Source organism: Panicum virgatum, chromosome 7N, assembly GCF_016808335.1.
Source record: "Panicum virgatum strain AP13 chromosome 7N, P.virgatum_v5, whole genome shotgun sequence".
NCBI lineage: Eukaryota > Viridiplantae > Streptophyta > Magnoliopsida > Poales > Poaceae > Panicum > Panicum virgatum.
Window position 1 is genome coordinate 20,263,276 of NC_053151.1, and position 10,966 is coordinate 20,274,241.

General features: G+C 44.0%; 1 pseudogene; it reads right to left on the reverse strand.

Annotated features, from left to right (window-relative positions):
- Positions 1-393: 393 nt before the first annotated feature.
- LOC120680993 lies at positions 394-7,184 on the reverse strand (annotated as a pseudogene).
- Positions 7,185-10,966: the final 3,782 nt, after the last annotated feature.

The window sequence follows — 10,966 nt, forward strand, 5'->3', positions numbered from 1 at the left end:
TTCCAGTAGCCAACCTGATAGGTGAATAGGTGATGCCTGGCATGGCGAATATTATACGTGCGGCCGCATGAACTGGGGAAATCCATTTATTTTTAAGAAATTAAAAATGTGCAGCCACTGGTTGCACCCACTCACAAATTAAACTAACGACCACAGGCCCGCGTCTACGTGCCATCCCACGTTCAGCAAAACAAGGCCACTCAAATGCACTCAACACACGACATAACACAACCGGCGGCCTCGCCATGAACGCGCATGACTCAGGCGGCCTTATATAATAAATACTAGGACACATATAATAGTGGCACATGGTAGCAAACATGATTCTAGTAGTAGAAAATAAACATGCGCATGTGATGTGCCGGCGCCACCTCCTCACGGCTTTCACGGCCGTTATGGCCCCGGGCACTGGCTCTGGCAGCCGGCACCACAGTACTCAGGGCCTTGCCCGCAGAACCCATATTGGCTGCAGCAGTTGGGAGGATGGCACGGGGCGCCTCCAGCCTGGACACCGCACTCACCTGCCTTCACCTCTGTGGCGGGGGGCCCCACTAGAGCACTGGCTTTGGCATCCGACCCCGCAATACTGGGCACCGAGCCCACAAAAGCCGAATTGGCTACAGCAAAGGCCGTTGGGGCACACGGCGCCGCCAGCTTGGACACCACATTGTGGCACCGCCTTGGCCTTAGCCTCTGCAGACGCCGCGAGGTAGGTGAGGGCAAGGGCCGTAAGTGCCAGAGCCTTCGCGGCTAGGCCCGCTGCTGCAATCATGTGCTTCGGTGAATTTTCAGCCATCTTGGTTTGCTAACCGCGTATGATTATGAGTATGCGGTAGGGACCCCTTATATAGAGCTTGTGATAGTGTCTATTATGATGACAACCAGGTGTCGGTGATGAAAATTATGATGAGAAATGGTCGGGAACGAACGGTGGTAGTATTAATAAAAAACAACAAAAACCTTAATGATGACGTCAGAACTTTTCATATTTATGAAATGAGTAAATAAGAAAATAGTTTAATACGGTTGTGAAATCAGTTACGAATGATATGTTTTGCTAAACACGGAAACAGTATCGAGTCCCGTTTTGACTGTGTGTCCAATGCTCCAATCATCCAAACGCATTACGCCTTCGGTTACTCCGGTCTAACCATGTCCGTGTCGATCTGAGTTGCTGGAAAACACAAGTATATAATCACGTCAGTAAGGACAGGTTTAAACACCGTATCGTTGGATATTACAAAGGTGCAAGCTGCCACTGCACCAGCGAACAAAGCTTTACTCGCGACTTTGGTATATTGTGTAACTTGGTTTTATATACATCAAATTCGACGGAACAAAAACGTACGTCGGACCCAACTAGGCTTTTACAAGGTGCCTGACGGAGGTACGTCTCTCACGTATCCTTGTAAAGATGGAATCCTACTCGACTACAAATAAGACAATCCGGATCAAGCATCGGTAGATGATGGTCTTTTTGTTTTGCAATACACAGATGATACTAACCTTTTTACCAAGAATAATATTGAACAAGTAAAGAACATGAAGCTTTTGCTTTGTGGATTTGAGGCATTCCTATACATCATAGAAAACTTTAGAAATGTGGATCGGAAAGAAGTCAAAGAGGTTCAAAAGAAACTCAGTGTTGCTGGAAAGGAAAGATGCTTTCGGTTATGAGCAAATAAATTATTTCTCATTAATTTATAGTTCATAGTAATCTATCCTTTTTTTTTTGCTATCTTTCTTTGAATTACCACATGAGGTATTAAAGAATTTAGACTACTACAGGTCTAGGTTCTTTTGACAAAGTGATGAGCATAAAAAGAAGTACATACTCACTAGATGAAGTACTCTGTATTCACATGAAAGATCAAGGAGGTTCAGGAATTCTTATTCTTGATGTGCAAAATAGGAGTAGTAAATGGATTTTAAAGCTTATTAATGAAGATAGGTATGACAAACTCTCGTGAGGAGAAAGTATTTGAGGCACAAAACTATTACACATGTTGAATATATGCCCGGCAACTCTCACTTTTGATCTAGCTTAATGAAAGTCAAACAAAAGTTTGAGTTTGGGTAAGTTCACACTGAGTAGGGAACTCAAATAAGATTTTGGGAGGATACTTGGCTAGGCAAAGTAGCCTTGAGGGACCAATATCCTAGGATTTATAACATTGTGAGAAAGGGAAGTGTATTTGTTAGTGTGGTTCTTCGAGCTAATCCTTTGAATATATCTTTTAGAAGATCTTTGGCTAGCAATAATTTACTGGATTGGCACCATTTAGTGGCTCGAGTAATAAGCGTCCAAGATGAAAGAAAGACATCCATATGGTCTTTGAATCAATATGGGGTTTTCACAGTGCATTCTATGTATAGGGCACTAGTTGTTACCAATGTTGGACCATAAAACCATGTTTTTTGGAAGCTGAAGTTTCAGATAAAAATCAAAGTTTCCTATGGTCAAAAGATTTAATCACTACTTGGAACCAGCCTTCTGTGCCGGGTCAAAACCTGGCATCACTATCGGATCTACAACCGGTAGTGGAGGCACTATCTCTCCTAGTTTGTAATACGAACGAGTAGTAATGGTACACCCTTCACTGCCAGTGGATAACTTTTAAATAATATTTTTTATTATGAATAAAAATAAAAAAATATTTGAAATTTTCCAAATAGCCCCCATCACTCGCGTGATTTTTTGTGCATGCAACACAATTTCCATGATTCGAACTCGCAACCACCAGCTTCGCGCGATCCTTCCATACCATCCAACTACACCATCAGATGTGTACAAAGATGAGATATTTGCTTTTTAACATCACTTAACAATATCTTGTATTACCCATTTGGAAACTATAATAACTTCAAATGAAAATCTTGTCAACTACAAATTCTAAAATTTTAGAAATTCATTTGTTAAAATAGATCTAAAACTTGTAGCATATGTTTTGGTTCCAAAATGACCTCAAATAAAAATCTTGTCAACTATGAAGTTGTTAATCTAGTCAAGATTTACAACTTTCATGTATATCATTTCTTCATCTGAGATCATTTGAAAGTATCAAATAATTTATTTGCTTCAAAATTCCCGTCCAACACATCGGTTCGTACGACCATCACTCTCAGATCGTGTTTTCAACCGGCAAGCCTACTATTTCCTACTTTCTCGAAGCGAAACGCCCTGGTCAACAGATTATTATGGTAAACCCGCGGATTTTCAGTCTACAAGATCTTTTCGATAACCTTTTTGGAGCAAAGGGGTGTGTGCCTATTATTAAGTTGACCCATGATCCGACCCAAAATCGAAGAATTCCCTTCATAGACTGGCGCTCTCTGGGCCCTATTCTCAAGAATATCATTTCTCACAAGAATAGCAAGAATGAAGTAGCTTAGGCAAACCTGCATCGTCCAGCCGAGGCATCTCGCTCGGACTCAACTTCTGTAAAGAGGAACGACGTTCTTAGGCCCATTAAGTCAACATAATAGTGGTCTCCTACTTCCATGAACTTGTTTTCTTCTTTCTTTATTACTACCTCCGTTTCACAAAAAAAAGTCCATGAAGGGTTTGAAAATTTGTCCCACAAAAAAAGTCTATAGGGAGAGTATGTGTCTATCTCTCTCCTCCTTCAATCCTCCTCATTTCCTATGCACTCTCTATCTCTCTCCTCTTCCTTAATTCCTGTGCCCAAACCTTTCATGAACTTTTTTTTTGGGACGGAGGGAGTATTTCTTTAAGAATTAGAGTGCGTCTCTGGGGACGAGCCTGCTGATCTAACCGATTTATTGGTTGATTGGGAATCTAATTCTATAGAGAGAGTGTGGTTCAGGTCACTGCTGACATAGAAGAAAAAGAGAGGGTAGCAACGCACATCAGTAATAAAACTAGTGAATTACTAGTGAATTTCCAAATAGAATAGTGCATCCACGTCAGCATCTCTGTTTGTCATTTCTAGATTGACTCGGTCCACTCTCGTTCAGGGAGACTATAGACATCCTTGTTATATGTCGTTCCTGTCAAATGAGCTTGAGAGCCACGTTTTCTTGAGCGGATGGCATAAAGTGTCCCCAGGCAGGCCTCATCTGATGGACTATCATCTTCACGGTTCTTGGCACCGGAACATTTTTTATGTACGATTTCGTCCGGAACATGTTCCTTGTCATTTTCAATGAATTTCACTGGAGCCTGTTGGATCTTCACCAAGACGTGTTTAATTCCATACCTAAAATTCAATAATAGTTACTAGAGCTCCTGGAGCAATGTTTTGACGATTTTCAAAAGAATGAAGTGAGAATAAAATCAATGGAAACACGCGGCTTCACTGCGGTTTGTAACACCAACCAGCAGTAATAATTTAGGTTTCAGTGCTGATTCGTGTCAACCGGCAGTGATAGCTTCATGTTTCACTATCGAGTGCTTCACTGCTGTCATAGGAACCAGCAATAATAGTTGTATTTCTGTCAGTTTCAAGTGTAGTGATGAGCTGGCAAACATGGGTTATTCTGTAGTACCGTAAAATAATTAGTCATGGTTTCTATATTTATCTACAAGCTTAAAAGATAATTTCTCTCAGAATTAACAAATTGTACAGGAGCACAGATTGATAGAACCAGAACAATGTCATTTTTTTTTACTTTCTGTAACATTTTTATATGCCTTTGGATCAAACTATGTTGGGCCCGCACCGTGCTGTGGCCGCGTCGACCATGCCATGCGGGGGGCAGCATCAGTGGCCTCTCTTAAGTTTCTTTTCTTTTCTTTTTTTCTTAAGGCGAAGGGTCCAATGAATCTCTCATCGCAAGAACCCAGAAGTGACGATGATACTGGAGAATCATCTCCAAATGATTAATAGGTTCAAAGAAAAAGTCAGAAATGTTTCTTAGATTCTATCAGATTTTAGAAATCAGAAAAGAAAAATAGTTCCTCTATCTAGAGAATCTACATTACTAACTTCTTTCAAAAATGTTTCTGTGAGAATATATAATTTTGAGGGACATCTTCCTTGAAAATGGAAATGATTGAGTACTTCTCTTCATCTTCTTTAATTGAGTGTCGTTTTATAGACACTCGTTTGTGTTCTTGTACGACTGCAGCATGTTTCGTCGGTGATCAGTCCATGGCCCGGCGTGGCGCTGTGCCACGGAAGGCTGGTTGGGCATCACGCAAGAACCGAGAAGTGACGATGGATTATAGATTTGTCAAGTTTCAAGGTACGTTTCCTGAAAAACAACAAACACGACTAATACCTATATGTATACACCACACTCCAGCACAACTCATACTACACGTGGATAACAAAAAAAACTGGAAAGCCACAGGTCAGTTGTGCCTTGTGCGGCATAAATCCGTGCGCCTCTGCGGGATCGATTTCTTACCATGTCCAAATGCTAGCATATTATGGGCTCCGGCGGATGCCGTCATATAGCGTGCAAGGTTGGCCATAGCAGGCTATAGCGCCGCTATAGCGCTGCTATAGCGCTGGGAAGGAAGCCACGCGATGTTTAACCCGATATTAAAAATGTTGGCAATAGCGGGCTATAGCGGCTCTATAGCGCCAATATAGCGATTTTGATGGCCCTCCGATAAAACATATAGCCCACTATTGCCAACCTTAATAGCGTGTGATGTGCGGGGCTGATGGATGGCAGCTCCAGTGGCACAGCCCCAAGCCCCCAACCGGCGGCTACCAGGAGATCCGGTGCACCAGTGGCGGCACGTCCGTAGTGAACTGATAAATGCATTTCACTGGCGTTGGACCTATCCAGACCGATCCCGGTGACCCGTCGTGGTTGCTCACGACTCATGAGGCCACTCCCAATGTATTGGGTCTTGAGGTTGAGTCTTGAGTGGGAAGACCCAACTTAAAACCCAACATTCCCAATGCATTGGGTCTTGAGGTTAGGTCCTAAGTGGGAAGACCCACCTTAAGACCATAGGTTGGGAGAATAAAATCAGGTCTTACTGTATCGGTTGTTGTCAAGACCTTGGATCTTGATTAAGACCTAGGTCTTGCCTTTGGCTCATTTAATTGACTGCCACATCACCTCTTCCCTGCCACATCAGCCCAAGGCCCAAAGATAAGACCCAGCATTGGGATAGGCCTGAGTGGGCTCTGGATGGCCCAGGTGAACTGATGATTGTGCTAGCTCCGGAAGAGAAGCCGGCCTGCTTGCACCCGGCTGTGAAGCCCGGGTATGTATATATACTATGTATTAGCGAGTCGAGGACACACTGACAGCATCTGGACACAACAAGGAATTTGTCCCACACCGTGAGTTTGTTGTGTTTGAAAAAAAAGACTTGTGGATATATTTTCTGTTTATCCATTTTATTCTTCGCTACATGCATGGCCACAAACTCGCCGTTGCCCATGTCAACATGCCATCCCAGGCTCAGCAGAGCACACCCACTCAAACACACTCATCAGTGCGCACACACACCCAGAGGCCTCGCCATGAACACGCATAACTCAGCCCCCATGTAAATACCTAGGACATATAGTAGTGGCACAAGATATATAGCTAGCTCGTTCCGGTAGTAGAAAACATGCATGCGAATATGCGATGTCATGGACTCATGGGCCGCCTCTCAGCTTTCCCACCAGTCATGGCCCCGAGCACTGGCTCTGGCAGCCAACGCCACAATACTTGGCGCCGAGCCCGCAGAAGCCGAACTGGCTGCAGCAGAGGCCATTGGCACATAAGGCACCACCGCCCTGGATGCCGCACCGCTGAACTGCCTTCACCGGTTCCACAATGGTGGGGCTCCCATGGCAGTTGCTCTGACAGCCAACGCCGCAGTACTGGGCGCCGAGCCCGCAGAAACCGAATTGACTGCAACAGAGGTTGTTAGCGCACGTGGCGCCGCCAGCCTGAATGCCGCACTGCTCACCTACCTTCACCAGCTCCACGCCAGCGAGACTGGGTGTGGGTGCGGGAGCAGGACCCTCATTACAGTTGCTTTGGCAGCCGAAGCCGCAGTAGGCTGGACCGGACCCGCAGTAGCCGAACCTGCTGCAGCAGCGGCCATCACCGCAAACAGCGCCGCCGACCTGGAAGCCACAGGTCGGCACCGCCTGGGCATCCGCGGCCGCCGCCAAGTAGACAAGGGCAAGCGCCGTCAACACCAGGATCTTTGCGGCTAGGCCCGCTATTGCAATGATGCGCTTCGGTGAATTTTCAGCCATCTTGAGTTGGTTTGCTTTCCGCATATATATGATGATGAATTGATGATCATGTGCGACAGGGCCACTTTATATAGAGCTTGGGAACCTAGTGTTGTCCGCGATTGAACTACGACTAAGAACACACTAAACCAGCAACAAGACTTGACCACGGACACAAACTCAACAAAGCAAATTTGAAACGAAATTGCAAAGGCTAAAACGGTTCTAGGATAGTGATATTTTTTTGTAAGGTTTTTGTGGACTCTTGGACAGTGAGACGAAACGAATCAAAAGGGAGAAACGAAGGGTAATACCTCACGGGAAATCTGATACCACTTGATAAAGAGTAGGCCCGATCTTCCGAGAGGTTGGGTAGATTCGATTGGTGGAGTACGTGACGTTGGCGATCTGACTTCTAATCAGGCACGAATTCGAAGCTTGCAACTGGTACACCACCGCTTGATTGACCTCGCCGAGAAGGCTTTTCTTGCAAGCAAATCGAAGAACACAAGCAAGAAAGGATAAACACGCAATCTGAAATTGCAAATGTGTATGAAGCAAAAATCAAAGTGGGGTTCAAGAACTCGATTGCGAAGGACTAATCAACATAGTGGAGGAGATCAAGAACGGGGGCCCTGGATCACTGTAAAAGGACTTGTCACCACATTTACAACGAATCAATCTCTGTATCTCGAAGAAAAACACAAGAACTAAACAAAACCCAAGTCTAACAGCGGCGGCTACTAAGTTTATGAGCTAGGGGCGACCTAGGGTTGGGGGCGTCCAGGGGTGGGGTGCCCACAACTTGGGCTTAAGGCCCGACAACAAAGCCTGAAAAGGCCCAAAACAGGTGTCACAACACCTTTCCGTGGTCACACAGAATGATTCACGAGGCTTCTGGAGGTGGGACCAGAACCAAAAGAAGCGACTCGTCGTCATGATTCCAACGCATCCAAGATCACCTCATTCCGACTCTGTATGAGGGAGATATAGCCGAAACCGTGCAGGGGTGTTGGCTGAATCTCATATGAACATGAAGACCGAGTTGGAGTCGACTTGTAACTTGGAGATGAGGCCGGTTCGTGCATGTCCAGCGTGGTGATGTCCTCATCAGATGCAGTCATTAGGGCAAACATGTATCTTCTGTGCCTTTAATCCTAAAGGACAAACAACCTTTTCTGCCTCGTATGTTGTCTCCGGCAAGGTGTTACCCTCAGGGAGTAAGTTTTTTATAAGTTTCAGCAACTCCTCGAATCCCTTGTCAGACAAACTATTTGATGCCTTCCATTACAACAATTTCAATGTGGTACCCAACTTCTTTTGGCCTTGTTTGCAATCTGGGTACAACAATGTTCTGTAGTCCTCCAACATACGCTTCAGATCTCTCGATTCCTTTTCTGTTTCGCAAATTTCCTCAGCTTCGTGCAGCATCTGACCCAGATCATCTTCTACAACGTGTCCTTCAGCATCTTTCTCAGCCTCACGCATTGCAGTGTCATCAAAAAAAGCACCGTAATTGGCTGCAAAGTCAGGAATCCTGTCCTTTTCTTCTTCATTATTATCCAACATAATTCCTCTTTCTCCATGCTTCGTCCAAACATAGTAGTTCGGCATGAAACCACTATTGAACAAGTGACTATGGATGGTTCTTGATGATGAGTAATCCTTCTCATTTATACAAAATTTGCATGGACAACGAACAAAACTACCATACTTGTTTTTCTCGGCTGCCTCTTTGAATTCATGCACGCCATCAATGAACTCCTTTGAACGTCGGTCGGCCATGTACATCCATTGCCGACTCATCTGGGTTCATATTTTATATATTAACATCAAACTAGTGTCACCATAACCATTATTAAATAAAAATTGAAGCTAAAATAATAATATATTAAATTAAACAATGATTGATTATGAAACAAATTAAATTGCAGTGTCATCAAAATTATATACTATAAATATATATATTATGCATGCCTAATATAAAAATAAAATAATCCAAATCCTAACTATATATAAGTAAATAGTTATCTTATGCCTAATATTTTATATAACAATAATATGAAACCATAAACTAAATCGGGTCCAAAAATATATCTACAAATATTTATTATGTGTATAAACTAAATCATGTGCTAACTACATCTACAAAATTAATCTACAAAATTAATTTATAAAAGTATTGAAAATAGTATTACTAACTTTTAAAAAAATGAAAAAATTCGTCCCCTTTCCTCACTCGGCTGCCATGAACAGTGAGTTCACGGCAGCTTGGAGGGAGAAGGGGACAGGGTATTTGTAGTAGGAGCACAAAGGCACCGGTTAGTGCTAATCAACCGGTGCCAAAAGTACTTGTTTAGCACCGGTTGAAAGCACCAACCGGTGCCTATGTCCAGTGCCAGCAGAGACACCGGGTCATGGCATGACCCGGTGCTAATGTCTGCTCCATAAGCACCGAGTTGTGCCACCACCCGGTGCCATTGATGCATGGCCAATTTGGTACCGACTGAAGGATTTAACCGGTGTCTTTGTCAGTGCATTGGCACCGGTTTGTGCCGTGGCGCGCCTTGCCAGCGCTCGGTGCAGGCCAAAAGTAGCGGCTATTGATGCAGCCGGTGCTGATGTCTCCCATTAGTACCGGTTCAAGCAACAAGTGGTTTCTTTGGCCTGGATTTTTGGTCTGTTTTCTAGTAGTGGAACGACGCAGCTGCAGGGCATGAGGATATGAGGCCTTGGGCGTTGCAGGAGGACGGTTGGTCCCAAGTCCCAACCTGCACCTGAACGAGTGAGCTTACATGAGAGGTTGCATATGCATTCACGTAATCACCGCGCCGACGGGGATGAAACAATGCAAGAAGGGTATTTGATCAGTATATGCTGCCAGATCATTCAGGCAATAATAATACAATCAGTTTGCTCCAAGGATGTCAGGGAGGAGCGCACTGTGGCTGTTAATTGGTCTCGAAGACGATGACTCGATGAGGGCGTCAGGCAAGGCCGGAGCCCAGAGGCCGCTCACCGCTGCGCTGTGGCGGAGCTTGAGATATAATAATTAAGGGGGAGCCAACCAGAGTTGGAGGAGTACTCATTATCGCTGCATCTGTCATTTTTATAGCTCAACAGTTATGTTGACCATAACCAAAACTAAAAAAATACTATTCAAAATTATACTCCTACCACGCAAGCAGAAGCTGGTGTTATTTGTTGTGGGTTGGAAAATAACGAATTGATTGATTAATGTAGAGACCAGCGAACCATTTTATGTAGCAAACCAGAAAATACAGTAACTATAGCAAAAACAAGCAGTCGAACGTATCAAGCGAGCCAGTAGCGAGACAAGAGTTCCTCCCTCCTCATACTGACATTGCAGACTTGCCCAAAGAAACAAAGCAAAACTCATGTCTATGTATGTGTGGAGATGAGACCATTACTCAATGTATATAGTTAGCTCGCGATTGCTACTAAGCCTATAACCCAGCTGATTTACTGCTTAACTAGTGATGGCCTAATATATTTTCTAGACCAAGGTGCGGCCACAGCCCCGTATGTCCTACATATAGCTCCGCCACTGCCGCTGCGTGCATGCGCCGTGAAGGAGCAGGCCGCGTCTACGGTGTCGTCCGCACACGCGATGTTAGATAAATAAAATTTAAATGTATATGAAATTGTCAAAACGTAATTCATTGTATGCGACACAATAAAGATGGTTCCTTTAGTTTGTTATATATCTCTCTCCATATTTAAATGTATATCTCTGTTGACTTTTTGTACCACATTTGACCGCTCATCTTATTCAAAAAATA